The sequence below is a fragment of the Carettochelys insculpta genome, chromosome 2, assembly GCF_033958435.1.
Source record: "Carettochelys insculpta isolate YL-2023 chromosome 2, ASM3395843v1, whole genome shotgun sequence".
NCBI lineage: Eukaryota > Metazoa > Chordata > Testudines > Carettochelyidae > Carettochelys > Carettochelys insculpta.
Window position 1 is genome coordinate 143,541,954 of NC_134138.1, and position 26,343 is coordinate 143,568,296.

Genomic DNA, 26,343 nt, shown 5'->3' on the forward strand with positions numbered 1-26,343 from the left:
AGGGCTGTGCACCGGGGGGTACATACCTGACAGTCTGCTCCCACTGTTGGGGGACACCCATTGGGCGAACGCCCTGCTGGAGCTGTGACAGAGGAGCTCTATCAGCAGCCCCCCATCGCTGGAGCTCTCAGCTTCCTGCACAGGAAATAAGGGGGCAGGGAGCTTTAAGGGGCTGCTGCATGTGGCGACCATAGAGCTCAGGGGCTGGAGAGAGCATCTCTCAACCCCTCAGCTGATGGCTGCCATGTAGGACCCCGCTATTTCGATGTTGCAGGACGCGGATCGTCTACACATGCCCTACTTCGACGTTGAACGTCGAAGTAGGGCGCTATTCCCATCTCCTGATGAGGATAGAGACTTCGATGTCTCGCAGCCTTACGTTGATTTCAACTTCGAAATAGCACTCGGCACGTGTAGACGCAGCTAATGAGCTATCAAATGATCTATGGCAGTTTCCTGCTTTCCAGCTGATAACCTAATGACCATTTATGCTCACTCATAAAATGGGTTCCATATACCAAATTTCTAAAAATTGCACCATGTTGGGACATAGAACTATTCACAACAGCATACATGCATTTATTGGCTGACTCACCTATCATACACCAACAACATACAAAATTGCTTGGGGATCACAGTAATTCTGTTACATTGGTTAGATTTAAGAGCTCATTTTCTTCTATAAAGGGTTACTTTTGGAAATTCAGTCTGAATTAATATATATGTTCAAGTTATCCCACTTTAAAGGAATAACATAACCAAAAATGGAAAATGACATTTGTTTATAGGGAAGAAATGGATAGTGGGGATCTTGGTACATAGAAAGGAGGAAAACCAAGACAATAAAAAGTGTTGGAAAACATTTTAACAAATGCTACTGCATGTTTGCTGACATAAGAGTTTCTGGAAATACTATTATGAGGTAGGGCAACAGGGTATCCCAATTTCTCTCATCCTTAATTAACACCTTTATTATGGCCTTAAAGGGACAGTTAAATCTTAAATCTCCACTAGCTCCTTGACAAAGGACTTGGAGGCCATGTTTCATCAGGGAACATCTTCTGGGTACCAGGTTTATGACAAGCAGATTTTGGTGGCCCAGGGTCATCTTTTCTAGGGGCCTCACCAGGACCATGGCTCTCTGTTAAATGGAACCACAATGATTGACAGCGGTACCAAATGGACCTTTAGATGATGGCAAGGACTGTACAATTGACAATCAAGACAATAAATGCAGTCCCCTGGAAGTCTTGTATTCCTGGCCAGATATACCTTCATAAGATTCATGCTAGGTTTTCCCCACTCCTTGGTACCCTCCAAACAGGTAACTGTGGATGAGGTTTAATATTGCCCTCTGATATTTCCAGGGTACTAGGAACTGGTGTATATTTTCCTCCATGTAAGCCTCCCTGGATATTTGGCCACCTGACCTTCTAGGATTGGAGCCAGGTACTTGCTACAAAAGGGACCTTCCTTAGGTAGTCAGGTCAATTCTCTGGCTATCATTTGTCTTCCTACCAACATGATACTTTTTTGTTGGAAGTAGATGGATTGTTCCAGCCTACCCATTCAAGAAGATCTGGCAGCAGTCCCTGCATGTAATGGCCTATGGCCAAAGCCTCCAAAACTTCTGAGTGCCACACTTCAGGCCATGAACACTTCCTATGAGATGTGGATGGGACTTCAGGAGCTTGTCCTCCTGGTACTTCCACTCAGGGACCATGTGGGCAGGTACTGCTGTTGATACCCCAGTTCTGCTGACACCTTTTGCAAACAACCTGTGGCCCTCAGGACATGTATACCTTTGGACTGTTGAGTCTAGGGAATGAGGATCTTCAGCTGGACTCATCAATTTGCATCATCTGACCTATTAATTACTGGTTGAGTTCCTGCAGCAAACTCACATACTTCTGTTGTGCCACCACCTGAACCCAAGTGTCCTCCTGATGGGCAGCTGTGAATTGTACCAAATATTCCACAACCTCCTCACTGTGGCTAGGAACACACACACAAGCAAAATAAATCCAAAGCCCAGTGCATACCTTTTATTTTTTTCTTTAGCATGTGTATGTTCCACCACACTGTAAATAGTATGACACCTGACACCTGCTGTGACAAAGCTCCTTCTCTGCCTTTGTGAGTCGCACACTTTGAGCAGGTTTCTTGCCTCAGAAGCTCATGGCAGCCCTCAGTTTAGGTGCTTTCCTCAGTGGTACAAACTTGCTTTTGACTTACTCATCCTTATTAATAGCCAGCATAAGGGAAGGAGAACAATCCCCAAGTCTCTAATGCCCCTACTAGTGGGTTGGGGACTGCCCAGAACCTCTTCCAAAATATTTGTTCCCCTTTTGTTTATCTCACTGTCTAGGTCAACTCTCCCATGACAAATAGGGAGGTAGGTTGGTGGGGCGGGGGGCGGTGTGTAGAGACAGGACCCAGGCCTGCTCTCTACTCAGGGTTCCAGACTAGAGACCCTCTGAATAGTAGCTGTTTGCAACATCTCCTGAGCTAACTGCATGACAGCTACAATTCCCTTGGCTCTTTCTTCCTGGTCCCTGCCCACCCCCTTCTTTATCCTTGCCGCAGGACTTTCCTCTGATGTCTACTAGCATTTGAGCCTCCCAGTGCTCCGGCAGCACCCTTTCTTACTCTTGCTCCTTGCACAGTGTGAAGTAATTTAAGGGGAGTCTTTTTAACTAGTACTAGCTGCTTCTTAATTGACTCCAGATGTTTTTGTTAGCCTGACAAAATTGGTTCCAGCAAGTTCCTGGTTGACTCCAGGCAACCTGATTGTTCTGAATTAGGCCCTGTTAGCTTGCATAGGGAAAAGAGACCTGATTAATCTGGGGCTCTTGTACATGACTTCTATGACTCTCCTGTTGTGGGCTTGTGACTACCCACATTCTTGGTCCTCAATAGTATCGCTGTTCTGTAGCCATTTGACCTGAGGCTGTCACACTATTTACAGGGTGACTGTCATGCCTTGTAGATAAAAAGACGTTGAAGAAATCTGATATCTACAAATAAAACAATATTGCCTCATGATCTAGGAAGAATAAATTCACTTTTGCTCATGTATGCAACAGTTGGCTGTGGTAGTGTGTATGTAGCAACATATGGAAAGATTTTGGAGCTTATCTAATCGTATGCCACCACAATGCATTGCTCATCTTCCTGTCCCAGAAACAATTGCATCACTGAGGATGATTAAAGCATGATCTCTCCCACTGGACATGAATGCAAGGTCTTTACTTAAAAGGCACAATGAGAAAGGAATATTTTATCTGTTTGTGTAGCAGGTTGTAAATGAGTCCATTCCTAAAATGCATCTAAGTTGCACAGTGCCATATGTGAAGAAATTTGTTTTTGGTCCTAAGAACATGATCATGTTAAATCCTGAAACATAAATTTGGATTAGCCTTTAGTTTGCACATTAGTGTTAGCTGTCCCACTATATCTAACTTAATGACTTCGCACAGTGAATTTTACTGATACAAAGGCCAATCGCTTGTTATTGTTTGCTAAGTAAACTAGCATACAGTCATGTTATTTTGCTTTATCAGACAGAACACTGGTGGTACCACTAAGGCCGTGTCTACATGAGCCCCAAACTTCGAAATGGCCACGCAAATGGCCATTTCGAAGTTTACTAATGAAGCGCGGAAATGCATATTCAGAGCTTCATTAGCATGCAGGCGGCCGCGGCACTTTGAAATTGATGTGCCTCGTCACCGCACATCTCGTCCTGACGGGACTCCTTTTCAAAAGGACCCCGCCTACTTCAAAGTCCCCTTATTCCCATCAGCTCATGGGAATAAGGGGACTTCGAAGTAGATGGGGTCCTTTCAAAAAGGAGCCCCGTGGGGATGAGACGCGTGGCAGCTAGGCGCATCAATTTCAAAGTGCCGCGGCCGCCCGCATGCTAATGAAGCTCTGAATACGCATTTCCGCGCTTCATTAGTAAACTTCGAAATGGCATTTGTGTGGCCATTTCGAAGTTTGGGGCTCGTGTAGACACAGCCATTCAGTCAATCAGTATATCTGAGAATTCTAATGCATTTTTTCAAATGAACATTGACTTAGCTTGAACTTCATCTATTATTCTGGGTAATTCTTACCGTATTTACAACCACGTCAATAATTTTAATAAAGAATGAACTTTCCATGTCTTTCTCCAACTCCTTATAGACTTCTGATAAATTATAGTTTTACCATCCTGAATCTCTATCCCAGGGTATGACAACATTTCAGCAAATATTTCACTTTCCTTCCAAGGACTTTGTGCTTTGATGAGCCCTCAACTAGATCATACAGTAGTTCAATGCCTTCCAGTGTTCCTGACAAATAGTTTCCAAAAACAGTGATAACACACCATTTTCCATCCCTCAGAGGCTCTTCTTCAGCCCCATTCTTCTTCTACAATAGCAGCTATATATAAAAACTTCCATCCATCCACATCTTGAGCTTCCAGTCCATCTCAGGCTCTCCCCCAAATTCCAGCCTTTGACAAAACATCAACCACAAGATTGCCTCCCTGGAGTCCTGTTTTTGTTTCAAGGTGACCACAGGAGTTAATTGCATATAATATTCCACTGGTTCTCCCTCAGTCTGGCCCTGGCAGGCACTTCTGAGAAAGAGAAGAATCTACAGCATGGTTCTTCTGTACCTCCTCCTCACAACTGCACCTAGCTTTTTTTAACGCCTCCTTGAGTGTGACAAAACTTCAGGTTGTAACATGTTGGGACAAATAGCAGTCTCAAGAGCGGTTGAATGATTTTCTAGTTGTTTAGGTGTTTATTTACCCCCACCTGTGTTAAAAATGACTAACCCCAATATAGCTCTTTAAGTCAAACAAATTAACAGCTCATCTTTGAGTCTTTTACTCTGGAACCGTTTGCCTGATTCTCTGTCTTGCATCTTATGTACTCAACTTACAACTATGCACCATGAACAGAAGTGAAAGCCAAAAATGACAAATGAATGGATTGGGAATGAGGAAAGCTAGGTTCTATTTCAAGTTATGCCACTGATCTTCTGTGTGACCTAGGTCACAGCACAGCATCCCTGTGCCTCAGTTGTTCCAGCTGAGAAATAGGATTATAGATAATAAATCTCATCTATTGCACGAGCGTTTCATAACAGCTAAGTGTTAATAAATATTTTATTAAGGACTTGATAGTTATTCTTGTGGTACTTAGCTAGCTTTAAAAAATACCACCCCACATAATATTGGTAGAATTCTGCTTCCATTTGGTGTAAGTGTCAGTTTTCTGTTGGCTTCCATAAGGGTAGAGTTGGCTCAACACTGAGTTCTTGAAAAATATCACACATTGTGTTCCAGTAGACTTATTTAATTATTTATTAACCTTTTGGAAGTACCTTACCATGTTCAAGAGGCACAGTTTTTCTTGGTAGAAGCCACACTGGTTTGACCTTCTCATGTGTTACACTATTCCATCCATAATCAGATTATCAGTCAGTTTCCCTAGACTCTGGTAAAGCTCATGTGTACAAATCCTAGCTAGCTCTTATTTCAGAGGTCTGGAGAGCTGTTGCAGTTGATAGGCTGATTTACAGAGCTGAAGATTTGACCTTACTCTACCTAAACCAACTGATCTATAAAGATTTACATCAGCTGATGATCTCATCCGTTTCTTTTAAAGTTCAGCACTCTCACTGGTACTTGAGAGCTTTCCTTTCGAATGTGTAAATGAATACAGTCCAGCTCCAGATCATGGCCTCAGGTTTAAATGGAGCTGTACATTAAAGAAAAAGAAATTGGGCTTAAATGTCTGGCGTCAAACCTTGGTCACTAATAGCTTATTACACTTGATTTTCTTGAATTACTTCATAGCATCCTCCTTTGATATTTCAGTCATGGTCAAATACACACAGTAGATACTACAAAAATTACTTTTATGAGATTGTTAGCCTTTTTCTACAGTAATGATTAGAAAAATTAAATAAGTTAATAAAATATATTCCTATTCCTTCACTTTTCTTTGTAGTTCTAAATGGCTCAGTCACAGGTGTGGCCTTCCTGTATCTAAATAAATGAATAGGGTTTATAATTTAAATTGTTGTCTAGCAAAACTTCATTGAATATATGTGCTTTTAGGGCTGATGCATTTTTCACTTGCAACCGAGTTTTTGCAGAAAAAAACATCCACAGAAAAATGCAATGTTTCATGGAAGAAAAACCTGAAAAACAAATCCAAAAGAGAAATTTCGACTATTAGCATTTTTTTAATATTAAAAAATAATCTTCTATTGAAAACTTAAAAAGAAACTGATCTGGGTTCTTGTCATTTTTATTTCTAGTTTGCAAGTAAGAAGGAATAGTTCATGTTATTAGAGTATTCCCTTCCCTCACCCTTTCACGGGATGTTTCTCTAGTCCTAGACGTTCTCTGTAGCTGGCTTATCTCAGTGAAGTTTTCTCTCTGTCTAATTTTACTTTTTGCTCATTAGCACCTGAACATTCTGTGCATTTAACGTATGGTTCTGCTTCCATAGTGGAAAGCGATTGACACATCATAGCGGTGCCTCCTCATTGTTCATACTCTGTAAATACAACAAGAAGTCCTGTGTCACCTTATAGACTAACAGATATTTCGGAGCATAAGCTCCCACGCAAAGATCAACTTCGCCAGATGCATGAGTGGGGTGGTTTCAGAAGACTGAAAGAGCGGGAGTCTCCTCTGAAACCCCTCCACTCATTCATCTGACGAAGCAGGTCTTTGCCGACAGAAGTTTATGCTCCAAAATATCTGTTAGTCTATAAGGTGCCATAGGACTTCTTGTTGTTCTTGAAGATACAGACTAACATGACTACCTCTCTGATACTCTGTAAATAGTCACCCCATGTCAGTGAGTGAGTTTCCTCTGTGATCTAGCTTTCGTCCTCGTCACATTACTGCCACTATTTATGTTCACACTCTTTGTGGGTAACAAAATTCATCAAACAATAGTCCAGCAAATAATTCAAAGACCTGATGACAAGTTGCTGGCTCAGAATCATAGTTCATGCCACTTTGTCAGTGGCTAGTAGAGGAATCGAGGCCTTCGCTGAGTTCTAATCCAGGTACCTTTATAGACAGCAGCCAAGATGGGTACCATCACACACCTTACTGCTGTTTCTCAAGGCTGCTTCCAACACAGATAATATCAGGCTTCCTGCTCTGCAGCTTCTCTGAGGCTGTGTCTACACTAAGAAATAAAATCAAATTTAAAGGAGTTAGCTCAATTTTAAAGCATCACTGTCTTCTTCACTGTAAATACCATTAGCTCTATTTATTGAGCCCTAAGACCAATAACAAAATGTTGATATTACGAGACAGGTATAGTATCAATTTTGAATTTAAAATATATAATAAAGGCTAGTGTGGAAGCACCATGTCCTTAATTAGAATTTACTAGCCCCCAGAAGTGTCCTGTATGCATCCCACAAAGATATGCCGTGACCCTCCATGCATGGCTGCTTCGTTGTGCACTGCTCTCCATCCAAGTGCACAGGAAGAAACTCGCAGGAAGCCCAGAAATTTTTGTTTGAATTAGAATTTGAATTTGAATTGGATCTTAGCAGCACCCAGGCCTGCAAATATAAAGGGCGCCCATAATGAAAAATATTCCTTTGCCCATCGCATCGCACCGCATCAGTAGCAGTTGCACCGCTACCCAGCTACTGCAATACTGAGCACTCAGGGGTAGTAATCAGCCTAGTACTTCTCAGGCTCACAAAAGAGCCCCAGTATGGAGTCACCAGGAGATTCTGGCTCTTCTTGTGATTTGGAGAGACCAATGGCAGTGAAGAGACTTTGGGTGGCCAAGAGAAATGTGGCAATCTATCATCAGATGCCGTGCAAGATAATTAGCAGAGGTTACTCCTGGGACTCTATGAAATGCTGAGTGAAGGTGAAAGAACACCGTCAGGCCTATCAAAAAGTCTGGGAAGCCACCCAGTGGTCAGGGACAGCTCCATGGACCTGCCATTATTATGAACAGCTGCACATGTTTATGGGGAGCAACTCCACCATGGAGCCTGGTTTTAATTATGACACTTGTGGAAGCCCTGGTTTAGAGTTCGGGGTGAGCCAAGAGGAGCTGGGAGCCCCAGAGGAAGAGGCCAACAGAGAGGAGGAAGGGGGCAAAGAGCAGGGGACTAAGGAAGTTCTTTCTGACAGCCTGGAGCTTTTCACCATAGACCTGGAGCTGGTCCTCTCTATGCCAGTCAACTCCACGCCAGTCCATGAGCCCCCTCGACAAAGCTGTTAGGGTGAGTATTTATTCTGCATGCTAGAAGTGGGTTGTGGGTGGGTGTAGTATAGGACTGGGTATGGGTACAGGTTTGCTATGGTTCACTGTCCCTCAAAACAGTGAGTAATTGTTTCTCGGGATGGAGTGCTTCTTCTTCTTGGAGATCTGCTTGATGGCCTCATCCAATCACTCTTGTGTTTTTTTCACTAAGTTCTTGGGAAGGCCTGACTTGTTGTGGCTTCCATGGTAACACACCTTACCACAACAGGCAACCAGATAGCAATCTGGTGTCACGCCTCCACGCAGCATTTTAGCAAATTTTCCAGGCTTGTGGTCACACAGCATGAGCAAGTATTCATTCTCCATATATGTTAGTTTTAGGAGGGTGATGTCTTCTTTGGCAACCTACAGCAGAACTGGAATTTGCATCAGATCTTTTTTCTACCATGCTTCCTGCTCTTTTACATTTTCCTGCAGCAGCTGGTAGGCACTCCTTTCCCCACCACCTCTGTAGCCCCTGTGGGGCTTCTCCCCTCCCATGTTCCTTTCCAACCAGCATTTCTTTTTATTTCACAGGCATCCCCTGCACCCTGTGGCTGCCGGGCTCTCCAGGTCATTTCCCCCAATGTCCCTTTCCACCCAGCATTTCTTTTTATTTTTTATTCTACAGGGGTCCCCCCTTCCAACCCTTCCCCACCATCCTGTCTTGCCACACAGCTTGCTTATTGGGGAGGATTGCTCCCAGAATGGCCAAAAAATTTCTCCTGCCCTAAGACACTCCCAGGATGCCTGATGGCTTCCTCTGCTTTGCAGCCCTCCCCTTCCCCCAAAAAGCAGACAACTGCTTATAGCTTACAATGTCCAAAAAGAAATGTGCTGGGTAAGTGATGGCAAATTATGTATTTTGAAATGCACATTTACAATCCCATCCTTAAAAAGCCTTTAGCAGACTTCAACAAAGAAACATTCTCTGACAGTAGACATAGAGACCCATTCATTCCATTTGAAAGCACATTATGTGAATTGTATCTTAATTTTGACCTTCACTTTCCAGCTGCCATGCCCAGAGGAGAAGAGAGACAGAAATAGAAAGAGGTGCAAGTAGGATGTTATCTTGCAGCATGTGGAGTGAAATGAAGCAGAGCACAGTAAGCTGACAAAGGACACTTCTCAGTGGTGTTGTACTACAGCTCATTGCATCAGAGTCAAACTGAGCTGATTTCCAGCAACAGCAAGCAGTAAACCAGAGTGAGGCCACAGCAAAGCTCATAAGGGCAATAACAGAGACAAAGGCTGTCCTGTGTTCGCTGCTGCAGCTGCAGAGGGGTGCCCAACACAGCAGTACAGGAGCTGATACCTGCTGCCCAGAGTCCCCTGAAGAGAGGTCACCCATCCCCCATTGATGTGGACCCAGAATGCAGGGAAGGAGGACAAGGGCAGCCTGCCACTCTAGCCCCAAGGGCCTCTGCAAAAGGCTTTTTAGAGCCTTGAGAAGGCTTCTTGCCCATGCAACATAAACCTCTACTCTCCACAAAATAAAATCATTCTTTCGAGCGTGGTGTGATTTTATGGTGTGCAGGAGTGGTAGGGAACATAAATCATAGTGGGAGCTGGAGGAAAGCTGAAGGCACAACTGCCCACCACTATGTGGAGCACCTCACAGAATCACAGAATCATAGGGCTGGAAGGGACCTCAGGAGGTCATCTAGTCCAGCCCCTACTTCAAGCAGGATCAACCCCAAATAAGTCATCCCAGCCAGCACCTTGTCCAGCCAGGACTTAAAAACCTCAAGGGATGGAAAATCCACCACCTCTCTAGGCAACGCATTCCAATGCTTCACCACCCGTCTGGTGAAGTTTTTCCTACTATCTAACCTACACCTTTCCCTCTTCAACTTCTGACCATTACTCCTTGTTCTGCCATCTGACACCAGTGAGAACAATTTCTCACCCTCCTCTTTAGAGCTCCCCTTCAGGAAGTTGAAGGCTGCTATTAAATCACCTCTAAGTCTTCTCTTCTGTAAACTAAACAAGCCCAAATCCCTCAGCCTATCCTCATAGGTCCTGTGCTCCAGACCCTAAATCATTTTTGTTGCCCTTCGCTGAACCTGCTCTAGCAAATCCACATCCTTTTTATACTGGGGGGCCCAAAACTGGACACAATATTCCAGATGTGGCCTCACCAGTGCCGAATAAAGAGGAATAACTACTTCCCTAGATCTGTGCAAAATGCTCCTCCTAATGCACCCCAGTATGCCGTTAGCTTTCTTGGCTACAAGGGCACACTGTTTACTCATATCCAGCCTTTCATCCACCATAACCCCTAGGTCCCTTTCCATCGTACTGCTGCTGAGCCAGTCGGTCTCCAGCCTGTAACAATGTTTGGGATTCTTCTGCCCCAGGTGCAGGACTCTACACTTCTCCTTGTTGAACCATATCAGATTTCTTTTGGTCCAGTCCTCCAATTTATCCAGGTCCCTCTAGATTCTCTCTCTACCCTCCAATGTATCTACCTCTTCCCCTAGTTTTGTGTCATCTGCAAACTTGCTGAGGGTGCAACCCAGTCCCTCATCCAAGTCATTAATAAAGATGTTGAATAACACCGGCCCCAGAACCGAGCCTTGCGGCACTCCACTTGAAACAGACCGCCATCCAGATATTGAGCCATTGACCACTACCCGTTGAGCCCAACCATCAAGCCAGCTTTCTATCCATCTTATAGTCCAGGATCCAATCCATATTTCCTTAACTCATGGACAAGAATGTTGTGGGAGACCATATCAAAAGCTTTGCTGAAGTCAAGGTATATTACATCCACTGACTTCCTCATGTCCACAGAGCTTGTTACCTCATCATAGAAGCTAATCAGATTGGTTAGGGAGGACTTGCCCCTGGTGAATCCCTGTTGGCTACTTTTGATCACTTTCCCCTCTTCCAAGTGCTTCAAAATGGATTCCTTGAGGATTCCCTCCATTATTTTCCTCCTCTTCACCCCAGAGTCCCAGCAGGTCTCGGAGCTCAGCATCCACCCAGGAGGAGCCCCGCCGCTTTTTGGCCACCTGTTTGGCTGCCTGAGGTCCATGGGGCCCCTCAGGGGAGATCCCTGGGGGCACTCAGGGGGTTGGCTGGCTGCCATATGTGCTGGTTGGACAAGTCAGGGTCTGTGGAGGGCATGCAGGGCTGCCACATACATGTGCTGCTGCCTGCACGCTCTCTGCTTCCTGCCACAGGATATCCAGGTCCATGGTGCATTAAGGGCTGCTGTGTGCTGTGACCATAGAGCCCCACAGGGCTGGACAGCATGTCTTAACCTCTCAGCTGATTGCTGCTATGGAGGACCCCGCTATTTCAAAGTACTGGGACTCAGGTTGTCTACACATGCCCTACTTTGACATTTAACCATGAAGGAGGGCACTATTCCCATCTTCTGATGGGAATAGTGATTTCAACGTCTTGCCACCCAACGTCAGCTACAACTTTGAAGTAGCATGTGGCGTGAGTAAACGTTATGCATGCTATTTTGAAGCTGTGCTGGCTACTTTGAAGTAGCTGTCTAGTGTAGACACGGCCTGAGAAAGAACAACACCTGTCAAAGGAACAGAAGGCAACCACAGGGCAGCAAGGAGAAGCTGAGATGGGGATGAAGACAGAGAGGTGCTGCTATAAAGTAATTAGAGTCAGCTGAGAACTGAAGTTGCCCTAGGACTGGTTAAATGGCCTTCCCTGCTGGGAAATGGGGAGACAATGAACAAGGGTAGGGCTAGTGTCCAGGAAGACCTAAATAAATTGGAAGATTGGGACAAAGAAAATCTAATGAGGTTCAACAAGGACAGGTGCAGAGTCCTGCACTTGGCATGGAGGAATCCAAGGCACTGACATTAGCTGGAAGCTCACTGGCTAATCAGGAGAAACTGGGATTACAGTAGATGAGAAACTGGATGTGAGTCAGAAGTGACAGATGACAGAACAAGGAGCAATGGTCTCAAGTTGCAGTGAGGGAGGTCTAGGTTGGATATTAGGAAAAAAACATTTCACCAGGAGAGTGGTGAAACTCTGGAATGGGTTACCTGGGGAGGTTGTAGAATCTCTTTCCCTAGAGGTCTTTAAGTCTTGGCTTTTGAAAGCCCTGGCTGGAATGATTTATTTGGGAATGGTGGTGCTTTCAGAAGAGGTTTGGACTCAATGACCTCCTGAGGTCTCTGCCAACTCTATGATTACTGAAAGTTTGTGTGGTTTTCCAACAGACCCTGCCAAATAATTATTTGGGTCTGTGTCCTTCCAACAATATGAAAGAGGTGCTTTTAAAATAAAATAATTCTTCTGTCAGAAAACCACAAAGTATCCAGAATGCACTGGTAAACAAGTCAGCAAAGTTTTCTGTCCCACCAAAGATACCTGACAGATTTCATGGTGCAGCAGATGGAGGAGGAATATCTTGGCATGGCAGACTCTCACTGGAAGATGCTTCTCAGTATGCCTGGCATACCTGCTGCTGCTCCCACAACAGACTGGCACCACACCAAAATCACAGATTGGTGGGATCACTTTGTCATGCAGACCTAAGATGACTAGCACTGAGTCCTGAAGTTTTGCATGAAGACAGAAACATTTGTGGTGCTTTTTGAATAGCTTGCCCAGACTATCCAGAATGAAGACATACAAAGGAGGACCAGTCCAGTCCAGAAGTGGGGTTCCGATAACAGTACAGAACTACAGGTCTAAAGACAGCCAATGGATGGTTGGAAAGTTCACTATATGTAAAATGGTGGCAGAGGTTTGAGTCAATCATGTATGTGGTTTACCCCAAAATTGAGGGCATATAAAATAGCCTGGAGGTAACTGCTGGCTTTGGTAGAATTCAATTTCCTAACTGCATTAGCGCCTCTGGTGGAACTCCTGTGCCCATAGTTTGCCCCTCTCAAGGCTCACTTGAAGACACAAACCAAAAAGGATTCTGTTCTATTGTTCTGCAGGCTCTTGTGGAAATGTAATCTGATATCCACATCCCTGACAAAAGAAGGTTTAATTACACACTAAGCATGTCTAAAATGGAATGTGCTTTTGGCAGCTTAATACCACATTGTAGATGTTTACAGACCCATTTGGATGCTGATGTCATTAATGCTATTTTGTATTACTGTGGCTCACTGTGCTCTCGACAGCCTTTGTGAAGCCAAAAGAAAGCCATTTCTCTCTGAATGGACCTCTGACAGAGAGGGGCCATTGAGTCACTACACTCAGCTTTTAGATCTGGAGCTATTTGCTGCCTGGTAACCGACTTTAGTGATACTTGGTGCTTCCACATTATGGACTTGCATGGCCCAATGGCAGAGAGGGAATCAGACCCATGCAAAAGTGCTTGTGAATCAATGGGACTTTTTGGTGGGGAAGGGGTCGCATTTAGTGCTTAGAAGGTGTGTGGGCTTGGTTACAATTCAATTTCTGAACCACACAATGGGTAATTGGAATGGGAGGTAGCATGGGTTCGTGTAAGGAATTTAATGAAATGTGAATAGCTGTACCTGGGTAAATAAAGGGGCAACATATTGTTTACCAATGCATAATTGCTCCTGATCATATTTTCTAACTTTATCGTCTCTTTATGACAATATCATGTGATGCCATGAAAGCAAACTTTCTTGATGACCTTAAAATGCTTTATTTTATTAGATATGTTATACATATGTAACCCTTCTGTTAATGCCAGATGCCTGCCAGAAGGGCCGGGTTTAACTTTTGTAGGGTTTTTCTATTAAGGATACAACCAACCGGCTCGAGCCCCCACCCAGTGGCCTGGGACAATTTCACCCCCTTGCTGGGTGCCTGTAAGGCGGTTCTCCCCCCACCCTTGCAAGCACAGAGTCTGAGATAGAAATGGCTTGTTTAATGACCATAACCTACCCCAAGGTTACAGCGACAGATGCAGTATATCTCAGCACAGAAGAGACAAAACCCCTTTTACCCAGATACCATCCCCATATGCAGTAGAACCCAGTCTCTTGCTGGGGCTCTTGGCCCTTTTCCACACACACACAGTTACAGGGTGTACTCTCTGCAGTGCAATCCCAAACTTAATCTGTAGCCTCCCCTTGCTGTCACGTGCCGTCTGCCAGTCGCTGTCACCTGCCAGTCTCCATCATCTACCGCAGCCGCTCCTACCAGCCACCCACCATCGTCTACTGGCTGCCAGCTGTTGTCCGCTGGTCCTAACCCCACTGCTTGGGACTGCCCTAAGGCAGAACCCAGTGATTGCAGCTCTGTGTGGCCTCAGCTGTCACTCTGTGATTTCAGCTCTCAGTATCTCTAGTGTGGGGTTTCACAAGCACCCTAGTAACCAGCTCTATCTTTTAACAGGTGGGGAGGATTAGTCAAGCCAGGCTTATAGCTATAGGGCCAAGGCATAAGCAGGGCCAAGACACTAAACAAGCTGGCTCAACCAGTACCCCTCCCCTTTCTCTCACAATGCTTTAAACCAGGAAGCCCTGTGTAATCAATGTCTTACACAGCTAAGGCAACTGCCCTGTCCCCCGCAACAACCCAAAGCATTGGTGAGATCTCACAACTCCCGCATTAAGTGTCAGCTTAAATTGTGATTTTACAACTACATGTTTACAATAAACCAAATCTCATGGCTTACTTGCTACCCATTAGGCTTTGCCTGAAAAGGTATCACACATGCACACCTTTTGCATTCTTATGCAGATGAACTCTGGGAGACTCATTTCTCCCAGCCTTCAGCAGCACTGCATTCCTTCTGCCACATTCCCTACATCCTCCCCTCAGCTGAGAATTTGATGTCCCGGCAAAACACTGTTTCGATTATAACATCCACATGAATTCCCCTCTAATGGCCTGAGAAAGCTCACTATGGCTTCTACGAGTCTGTGTGCCAGATGTATTACATCCTCCCCAACTACTCCAGGTGCCTTACAAGTTAGTCTGTTTATGGGCTTTATGGCTCTATTTCGCCTATTGAGGATGGGGATGACAGGGGCAGGGTCCTTCTCTGGCAGCAGGGGCAAGGGGCATCCTCCCCGGGACTTCCCCTCCACCTGCGTTGGTCCTTGTGTCTTTTGCTCCCAGACTGGGATATCCTGGACAAAAATGTCTCCGTCAGCTAATGGGGGTGTATCTGCACATGCCTGTTTTTTCTCCAAACTGTTGGCAGTTGGGGCAGGTTCATCATCCCAGACTAGTCTTGTTGTGGAAGGAGGGTCCCCAGGCTGGGGCCTCAACACTTCTGCTCTGGGATTTAGTGCCAAAGGTGTTGCCCTTTCCCCAGGTTCCTGCAATAGACTCTGGGATCTGGTTCCCACTCTAGGGTGTTCCATGGGAATCTCATTCTCTTTAGAATCACTCTTGAAGGTGCTGTAAAAGGGAAGATCATCTTCATTGCACCCACTGCCTGTGTTGGGTAATGGATGTGACCTTGCACCTGGTTGTATGTCATAGTCCATCTCTGCAGATGCACCAACCAACTCTCCCACAGGCAGTAGGAGATTCCTATGTATGGTCTTTATTGGCCCTGATTCGCTCTCAGGTTTAATTTTGTAAACAGGTAGGTCCTTAAGTCTTTCCACCACCAGGTAGGGTGTTGCCTTCCATTTATGGGCAATCTTGTGTTTACCAGCAACCCCTAGATTCCGCAGGAGAACTTGGTCCCCAGGTTGGAGCTCCTGAGGGCACACTCTTGCATCATACTGGTGTTTGTTACGATCTGTGTTCCTGCGGGCAGCTGCTGTAGCCAAACGGTAGGCATCCCGCAGCTTTTCCTTTGGTCGGGAAACATACTGTAAATGTGTCTCATATCCTTCCCCATACCCTGACACCCCGAAACACAAGTCTATTGGTAGTCTGGGCTCTTGTCCAAACATTAGCGAATACAGGGTGGTTTCCATAGCATCATTCTTTGTGGCATTGTAGGCATGCACCAAAAAAGCAACATGTTGACTCCAGGCCGCTTTTTGCTCTGGGCGCAATGTCCCCAGCATATCCAATAAGGTTTGGTTAAACCGTTTTGTCTGTAGCCTCCCCTTGCTGTCACCAGCCGTCTGCCAGTCGCTGTCGTCTGCCGCCGCTCTTACCGGCCGCCCGCCGTCGTCTACCGGCCGTCCGCTGGTCCTGCTGTTGTCCGCCGGTCCTAACCCCACTGCTTGGGACTGCCCTAAGGCCTTACAGGCACCCAGCACGGGGGTGAAATTGTCCCAGGCCACTGGGTGGGGGCTCGAGCTGGTTGGTTGTATCCTTAATAGAAAAACCCCACAAAAGTTGAACCCGGCCCTTCTGGCAGGCATCTGGCATTAACAGAAGGGTTACATAAGTGGGGGCTCATCCGGGATCTCTTTTTCTGGGTAGTACCCCCTTTCAAGCACAGAGTTTGAGATAGAAATGGCTTGTTTAATGACCGTAACCTACCCCAAGGTTACAATGACAGATGCAGCATATCTCAGCACAGAAGAGACAAAACCCCTTTTACCCAGATACCATCCCTATATGCAGTAGAACCCAGTCTCTTGCTGGGGCTCTTGGCCCTTTTCCACACACAGTTACAGGGTGTACCCTCTGCAGTGCAGTCCCAAACTCAAAGCCCACAGATACATCACCAGGGCAATACTAGCTGTCCACTTGTCTGTAGCCTCCCCTTGTTGTCAACAGCCATCTGCCAGTCACTGTCTTCTGCCTCTGCTCCTACTGGCCACCTGCCAGTCTCCATCATCTACCACCGCCCCTCCTACCGGCCACCCACCGTTGTCTACCAGCTGCCCCCTGGTCGTAACCCCACTGCTTGGGACTGCCCTAAGGCAGAACCCAGTGATTTACAGCTCTGTGTGGCCTCAGCTGCCACTCTGTAATTTCAGCTTTTGGTATCTCTAGTGTGGGGTTTTACAAACATCCTAGTATCCAGCTTTATCGTTTAACAGGTGGGGAGGGTTAGTCAAGCCAGGCTTATAGCTATATGGCCAAGGCATAGGCAGGGCCAAAGCACTCAGCAAGCTGGCTCAACCAGTACCCCTCCCCTTTCTCTCACAATGCTTTAAACCAGGGAGCCCTGTGTAATCAATGTCGTACACAGCTAAGGCGACTGCCCTGTCCCCCACAACAACCCAGAGCATTGGTGAGATCTCACAACTCCCGCATTAAGTGTCAGCTTAAATTGTGATTTTACAACTACATGTTTACAATAGACCAAATCTCATGGCTTACTTGCTACCCATTAGGCTTTGCCTGAAAAGGTATCACACATGCACACCTTTTGCATTCTTATGCAAATGACCTCTGGGAGACTCATTTCTCCTGGCCTTCAGCAGCACTGCATTCCTTCTGCCACATTCCCTACACATAGATATAGATATATTATACATAGATATATGTATAGATAGATATAGATCTATATCTATATGTATATGATAGATATAGCTCATCTTTTACATATATATATACATACATAAATATATAAAATATATAAAATCATATATATAAAATCAGTAAAACTAGTCACCATTTCTGTACTGGCCAGCTGCTATTGCAACCCCCCCCAAGAAAATGTACCACAACAACATACTAAAGAAGTGCTGTGCACCTGATCACTATGTGGTCCTGGCCATGTATTCTTTCCTGGTTTCCCATGTGTTAGGTACCAGGAGAGGGGGCTGGAGGTATCAGCACAAGAGGGGGTTGAAGAAGCCAGGCTGCATGAGGTACAGTTGCCCTGCCGAAGCTACTCACAATCTGAATTCATAAGCCACCCTGACTTACAGTTGTCCAAGTTATTGCACAACAGATTCCAGTCTTGTGTGTCTTTGCTTCTGGTACAGCACCTGCAATTTTGTCTTCCAAAGCACGTTAACTATAACTTCATCATGCTATTGCTTTCTTTTGAGGTGGTACCTGAGGTGCATTGGGCCTGAGTATCTCTCAGTTGAGGCAGAGGGGGCTAAAACAGGGCAAGCAGCTAGGCTTATTGTCTAATGTAGCTCAATGGAGCAGCCCAAAATTATTTTTTTGAACTATCAAGGACATAAAGGTACATTTCAAAACAGAAACAGCGCTTATTACAAAGGGGATGCAGACTCTTTGTACACAGCGTCGTTAATCACAGTTACAAAACTGCAAAAACAATGAAATTTAAAACTGCTACCTTTTCTTGTTCTATAAAATTTCATAAGGCCTTTCCTATCATTTCAACCCTTTCACATTTCGGAAGACGTAACTGGTCTTGTGATGCTGTCTTTGAAAAGTGCGATGTTATTTCACTCTTCTGGTGGGAACTTGCAGTGTGTGCTGCAAAATTGTTCAAACAGATAGTGACTGAACAGTGCGACTGAATGGAGTGGGCTAGTCAGCTATTGAAGAGTGCCTATTTCACTGATGTGGCTAAGTTTCCGAAGTTGCTTCCCTAGGAAAAGTTTGCCGCTATTAGTAACTAGTAATGGATCAGAATTTATGAAGACGTTAACGGGAGGGTGCTTTAGTTCACACATGGCTTACCCTGTTATTGTTGCATGTAAACATGTAGAACTATAAAGTTTTCTTTCCTTCTGCTTCTGGCACAATTTTGGACAAAAAGGAACTTCCATTCATCCTTAGGTGACATAGAATCTATAAGATTAAGGTTGGAAGAGACCTTAGGAGATCAATCCGAACTAAATAATCCCAGCCAGGGCTTTGTCAAGCCTAGCCTTAACCTCTAAGGATGGAGATTCCATCTTCTCCCTCTGTAACCCGTTGTAATGCTTCACCACATGATTTTGTGAGCCACAGACAACATGGAATACCTCTAGCTGAAAGGGTCTCAGAAGAAGACTGTATAAAATAGACGACTGTTTCCCAAACCCACATACGTTGAACTCAGTTTCTGGGCAGTCCTATTGACTGGTATAATTACTAAGCTGAAAATTTCAGGCCCTAACTATTGAAAGCAAAATATGTATCACTCTAACAGACATCTATGACTTAACAGAAAAAGTACTCTTTAAAGCTGATTTCTAATATTTGAAATTCCCAGTCACCACTGTGAAATCCAGAACAACCTTTTAAAGTAAAATGACAATTCACTGATGGAAACAGCAGCAAAAAATCACAGAAGGGAAAGCTGAAAACTATTTCATGTTCAGGGAAAATGAGATGGGGGGTTGTTTGTTTATGGTTTGTTTTTTGTTTGTTTTTATTTAGTTTTGTTTGCTTCAGCAGTTCAACATTGGATAGATTTTCCTCTTAAAACAGCTTATGCACTAAAATTGTTCACTTCTGCTGTTTTGTATTTTAATTAAAATGTTGAGTGGAAAGTGTTTTCTATGCAAGCTGTACCTTCTCAAAGTCACTGGCCACGATCACTGCTGTGTTTTCAGGCAGCAGTATTATACTGAGATTCATTCCAGGGTGGACTTAAATGAGGGTCCCAACTACTGGGAAGTTGCTTGCACTCATGTGGAGCCCATTTAGCTCTTCAAACAGCAGGACATTCTCATCTCTGAACCAATTCTGTTCCCAGGAGAAGCACTCAGCACTTGGTGTAGGGGACTTACCTTAACTCTCTCCAGTTGTCCTTTCTCAGAACCAGGTAAAAAGCACAAAGAAGAACTTCTATTACTTCCCTCCAAAGCTGGCTCATCTGAAAACTCCAGCCTTTGAAACTACCTCATGCTGCCCCATACCTGAATCAGCTTATTGGAAAGCAAGGGATGGAGGGAAGAGGAGAGACAAAAATACTTTGGCACTGAACTTCTACTGGGAAATTGGAGTCACTAAAACAAATACATCTTAAAATTAATAATTTTCCCTTGCCTTATTAGCAAACATCAAGGCTGAAAACAGGTTAATTTGAGCTCAGAGAAATCTAATGTGCATTTTGTCCATGTGGCCAATTTACTTACAGCCTAACTAACCATGTTTCTTGTTGTCACTTCAATAATGGACCTTGCAGCCTATGGAGCTCTGACTGCAGTTCCACTGACCATTACACACATACATGAATGGCTCAATTCTTTCATCCCAGTAATACAACATTAATTAATTATCAGGAACCCTAGTCATGGACCACAACTCCATTGTGCTAGGGTCATCACCACAATTCAGCTCAAGCAAACATGGGCACAGCTTTTTTCTGATTCCAACTGTATTCCACTGTTTTGTCTGAGCTAAAATTGCTGCAAAATGTGAGAACATATGAAGAAACCATTTATATCTCGATATGTTAATGAACCTTTAAAACACCATATCTCACTGAGAATGCAGATCTGTGTGAGAATTGTTCCTCCTGGCACTTGGCAGATAAGCTCCCACTGAAGCCAAGATTAAAACTTGTATGGACTCAGCACCAGACAATGAGACAGTGAGTTAAGTATATTGATTATTCAGTCTTGCAAGCATTTCTAATACATAAAGGCTATGTCTACACTACAGCACAATTTCAAGTTGTGTCCTTTTGAAATCTACCTTTCAAAAGACAGCTTTTCAAAATTGTGTGTCCACACACACAATGCAGATTGAGGTCACAATCCGCTATTTCAAAGGAGTGGCCCAGCATTTCCAAAGGGAGTGTCTACATAGCCACGGCTGCTCTTTTCAAAATAATGGGCCTGGAAATGCAGTGGATGGGGTTGCATAGCTGCCAAGCCCTTCTGGGGGCTGCACCCAGCAGCTCCTTTAAAGGGCCCCTCCCAACATCCTTATCCTGCATGTGTGCAGGGCTGCCAGTCAGTCCACAGAACAGCAGACACTGTGCGGGGACCTGACATATAGCAGAGGCACCATGGCTCCCCAGCAGCTCCCTGAAGGGGAGTTTCTCCAAGCTGTCATAGCCTGCTTGCCACGCTGCTTGTGGCTGTCCTCAGCAGCATCAGAGGGCCAACCGCACAAGCCCCAACTGGGAGGCCATCTGCGATGGGCTACATCCATGTCACCTCTACCTGGGAATTTGGTGATGGTGGGGCTATACCACCAGCACCAAGTGGTGGAACTGCCTCATCCTGAGGGACTGGGATGGTAATCGCTGGGTCCAAAAATTCTGAATGACAAAGCAGATTTTTAGGAGCTCTGTCACTGGCTCACCCCAGCCCTCCTGCCCCAGGACACCAGGATGTGGCCCGCCCTCCCTCTGCAGAGGAGGATAGCGATTGCAGTCTGGAAGCTGGACACCCCAGACAGCCACTGGTCAGCCAGCCACCAGATTGGAGTGGACAAGGCCACCATTGGGGCCACCCTTATGGTGGAAAGCCAGGCTCAGGCAAAACACCCACCATGGGGAGGGAGAGGGGCTACTGGGCAAAGGGGGGCCCTGCATGGGGATGGGGAGTACCTGGCCACACACTAATGGATGTGTCCACCTTCCACCCCATGCAGGTCATCAGGGCTATATACACCCTCCTTCTTTGCTAGGTCATCTCTGCTGGAAACCTGAATGTCACCCTCATGAGATTCATGAAGATGGGCTTCCCTCACAGCTTTGACATGCTGCATGTGATGCACATTCCCAACGAGGTCTCAGACCATAGCATGGGCACTTTTATCAACCAAAAGGAGTGCCACTCTGTGGTCTACCAGGCCCTCGTGGATGCTAAAGGCTGGTTTGTGGATTTGTGCATAGGCTGGTTAGGCAGGGCACTTGACACCTCGGTGTTTAGGAACTCATGGCTCAGGCACAGGATGCAGGACGGGACCTACATCCCCCTGTGGGAGCTTCTAGTCGGGGACATGGCCATGTGCCACTTCATCATGGCCCATGCTGCCTACCCCATGCACCCATGATGATGTGGCCCTACATAGGATACACAGACCCATCTCAAGGACTTTTAACACGTGTCTGAACCAGGCCAGGAACACCACTGAGCAGGCATTCAGGCATCTGAAGGGGCCTATTGTGGAGAGCAGACAGTAGATCTTCATCCAGGGGTGGGCTGCCAAGACTGGCATTGGCTATGAACAGCCACCTGCTGGCCCTTGCTGCCAGGTACAAAAGATGTGGTGTATGTCAGGGAGGCCCTCTGTGAGGCCTTCACTCAGGGGCCACAGTGACATTCCCCCAGACACCCTCCCCTGCTACCCTCTCCCGTAGCCCTACCTCTACTACTCTCCCCACAAACCTTTCATACCGCCACTGCTCCCCCCACAAACTCCTTCCCACATGCCACCCCTCACCACACCCCTATCATACACCAGGGATACAGGAGTGCTGCTGAATCATAACCCCTCTAGTAACCCATAATAATAAAAGCAATGTAAGACAGTGCAACTTGAACCTTAAAATATTTACGGGGGGGGGGGGGGGGGGGGAAACCGTTTACAACAGGGCTCCTTGGGCAAGTGCAATCAAAGTTGGAGGAGGTCCTGCAGTGGGGGAGCTGGGAGATGTACGGTGGGCTTGGGGTGGTTGAGGAGCACGGGGCGGGAGTGAGGACAAGTGGGAAGGGAGGAGTCAGCTCTCGCTGGGTACCACTGGCCACCAGCCACTGGCCAAGTGCCAACCAGTGATGGGTGGGAAGGTGGCAGGAGCAGGGCAGCAAGGTCGGGAACTGCATGCTGGGTTGGGGACAGGGGGACTTGGTGGGTGCTGTGGGGTGAGCTGGTGAGGGAGGGGGAGGTTGGGTCATGCAGGTGGTCACAGCCCAGGTGAGGGTGTCTAGGCTGTCTGCCACCATCACCCACACCCACACCTCCCACTCTGTCATCAGCCAGTCCCACACTGTAACCATCATGTCCCACAGGGTGGCTGTGTTGGCAGCTGTCTCCTCCTCCCCCCATTGGCGATGGCAGCCAGCCCAGCAATGGCTCCAAGCAGACTTGGGGCAGGGTGGGGTCCCAGCCTCCTGGCCTTCTGTTCCCATGCTCTGGCCTTGGACAGGTCTCAACTGGCCCCCAGACAGCAGACCTGGGAGACAGAAGTGAACAGGGAGATGACCCATAAGTCCTTCATCCTTACCCCAGCCCCTGCTCCCATAGACCCCACCTTGCCCCTCCCCACCATGTCTGATGGCCCAGAGGTCCCAAGAGATACCTGTTGTGGAGGGGTCCCTGCATGGTGGGGCTTGTGCTGGGTTCATTCAGTCCCCCCATTCCCTCCCAGGATATATGTAATGTGGGGCTGTGCGGGCATGGGGGGGTGGTGCTGAGTGCCACATGTGTGAATGGGTACCTGCCAGCTGTGGCAGGGGTGGACTCCCCCCCTCCCCAGGCACTGAGGCATCCAGAGCACCTTGTACCTACCTACTGGTCTCTCCATGAACTTGGGAGCTGTCCCAGCTGGATGACCTGGAGAAGAAAGCAATGACGAGGGTCCCAGCACTGGATTCCTCATCATCACTGCCAGCCTCAGTCTCCTGGTACCTCGGATGGGGGATGGTGTCTCCCAAGGGTCCCAGCTTCTCTTCATTGGGTCGCTCTGGCTCCTGCTCTGTATCTGGATTTGGGTCAGCCACGTCCATAATGTACTCTGAGGGCACCACCTGCTTCAGGCCAAGGAGGCAGTCCATAGTGGGGGCACAGGGAGGCTGGTGCCCCCGCTCAGCTAGCCGCATCTCAGCTGCAACAGTTCTTTTACTTTAGACCACACTTAGTCTGGAGTGCAGGTGGGGTGCCCCTGGTGAGTAAGGACATTGGAATGCGGCACAAAACTGGCAACTTTCCAGCTCTGGACCTCGGTTTGCAGGAGGACCTCTTCTTCCCCCCAGAGTCCAAGGAGGTCTTTCAGTTTCACCTCTGCCCAAGAGGGACCCTTTCTGGGAGCCCTGGCTTGCCTCACTATGAGACCCCTGAGGGGTGCAGGGTTCCTGGCCATTCGCCATGGCTGGTATGTGATGGCTTGGGGATCCATCAGCTGTTGTGGGTGGCATGCTGTAGGGATCTCATGCTCTCTGTGATGGAAGCGCACTCTCAGCTTCCTCCCATGGGGTTTCTATGTCTCTATGTCTTTAAACACAGCCAGCAGTAACCATAAATCCCCACTTGGGCTGGCCAGGGTGTCACCGCGCTCCTGCTGGCTGGTGCCATGGTGGACCTACTTTTTTGAAAGAGCAAATTGCAGAGCATCTACACACATCCTCTTTCAAAATTTGACTTTGAAATAGGGCACTTTTCCTAATATGGGAATGGAAGAATGACTTCAAAATGTGGGTTACCATCCCTCAAAATCAATTTCTTAATACTCTCCATGGTGTTTTTCAAAAGGAGTTCTTCCTTCAAAATTGTTTTTGAAATTCGTTACTAGTGTAGATGCAGCCATAAATGAAACTAAAATGATTCCTGTTTGGATAAGTTATCTAGCAAGATGATTTTGGATTCTCACAGTATATAAAATCATAATGGCAGCATATGCTATAGTTAATCCAAATCTTTCTTTTATAATTGTAATGTAATTCACCTTGACCTTTCCTAGTATAGGGCAAAATGTCCATGCAAACCAACTGCAGTGTCTGCACCCTCATTCCCCATTTTAATCAGAGTTCAATTTGGATTTCTATGTCTCAGCAATCAGAACATTGCAGAGCAAGGTAACTGCAGAAATAAATTAGATGTTGCCTTGTTGCAGCTGATTAAAACATGATTCAAGGTGACTTTTAGGTGACACTACAAGCTGTCAGAACAGCAGTGTACTTTATTTTACGGGGAAAAAATGCGTGAGGGATATTTACTTCCCCTCTCTGAGATAAGTGATAGAGTCGAAATGACAGCACTGGTGTGCCCATGGAAATATTTATCAGTGTTTATAGAATCCTATTATTAGACACAGTGGAAATTACTTCTTGGAAAAGCCTCTCATACTGTGGGTAATTATCACAAGCTAGAACACTAATTGATTTTTGATCTGCAGACTGTGCTTCCAATGAGTCTTGCTGAGGACTAATGTGTTTGTATCCAGAACTACTATTTAATGAGTCCAACTTTTATCAGCATAATGGATCAGATCTTACTAGGAGGGGGAGAAACAGCCATGAATGAGATTATCTAAAAAAAAGAATTGCATATATTGTACATTTGTTCAGTTACTAAAATGTAAAAGATGCATTAACTCCAGTTAGACAAAGAGTTAGAGATTAGAATCAAAGTTGATCTCATTTACAATAGTGGAAATTCAAGGGTGGGTTTTTGTTTTGCTTTGTGCAGAATTTGGCCTTCAAGCTGAGTTTCTTAAGACAATTTCAGAACATTGATATATTAAGCATCACAAAAAAGGCTATTTAAAAGCAGGCTTGGAACGGGGGAAGGTGTTCTGCAGAAAGTTTTGCCTTTCAGAGAAAAAATAAAAATGAGGATTTCCTGTTAATCTAAACTACATATCCCATGATCCACCATAGTCTCCCACCTTTTGCTGAGATTCTGTGGTGCATCTTGGCTCGTAGAAAGGGAAGGGAGCATGAGAAACAGCACCATCACATTAAACAGCACCATCACATTAAAAGCTCCATCTTTGGACTACATTTTTCAAGTCTTTGTAAAAACAGACAAACAAACCCAGACAGTGTTCTACAGAAATAAAACACTTCGACTGTGTCTACACTTGCATTCCATTTTCAAAAGAAGTATGTAAATGAAGTACATTGAAAATGCAAATGAGTTACAAAACTGCATACCTGACATCTCATTTGCATATTCTTATTTCGAAATAGCTTCTTTCAAAAGAAGAAAACCAGTGTAGATACTTCTCTTTGGCTATGTCTACACTAGTCCCAAACTTCAAAATGGCCATGTAAATGGCCATTTCAAAGTTTACTAATGAAGCGCTGAAATACATATTCAGCCCCTTATTAGCATGCGGGTGGCCACGGCACTTCAAAATTGAAGCAGCTCACCGCCACGCGGCTCGTCCTGACGGGGCTCCTTTTCAAAAGGAGCCCGCCTACTTCGAAGTCCCCTTATTCCTGTGAGCAGATGGGAATAAGGGGACTTCGAAGTAGGTGAGGTCCTTTTGAAAAGGAGCCCTGTCAGGACAAGCCGTGCGGCAGCGAGCCACATCAATTTCGAAGTGCCACGGCCAGCCGCATGCTAATGAGGCACTGAATATGTATTTCAGCGCTTCATTAGTAAACTTTGAAATGGCCATTTGCATGGCCATTTCGAAGTTTGGGGCTAGTGTAGGCACGGCCATACAGGCATT

The 26,343-nt window shown here is 45.9% G+C and overlaps 1 protein-coding gene across 10 annotated transcripts in view; it reads left to right on the plus strand.

The window, feature by feature from the left end:
• The window catches only part of LOC142009567 (uncharacterized), a 110,707-nt gene that overhangs the window by 15,789 nt on the left and 68,575 nt on the right, over positions 1–26,343 (plus strand). For 3 of the 10 annotated variants that reach the window (XR_012644513.1, XR_012644517.1, XR_012644516.1), the window contains exons 3-4: positions 8,069–8,274; positions 9,310–9,918. The exons of 4 other annotated variants lie outside the window; for them this stretch is intronic. The gene's annotated coding sequence lies outside the window, so the exon portion shown is untranslated. Of the gene's footprint in view, positions 1–8,068; positions 8,275–9,309; positions 9,919–26,343 lie in introns of those variants that run through there. 3 more of the 10 variants (XR_012644514.1, XR_012644518.1, XR_012644515.1) reach the window with 1 other exon arrangement.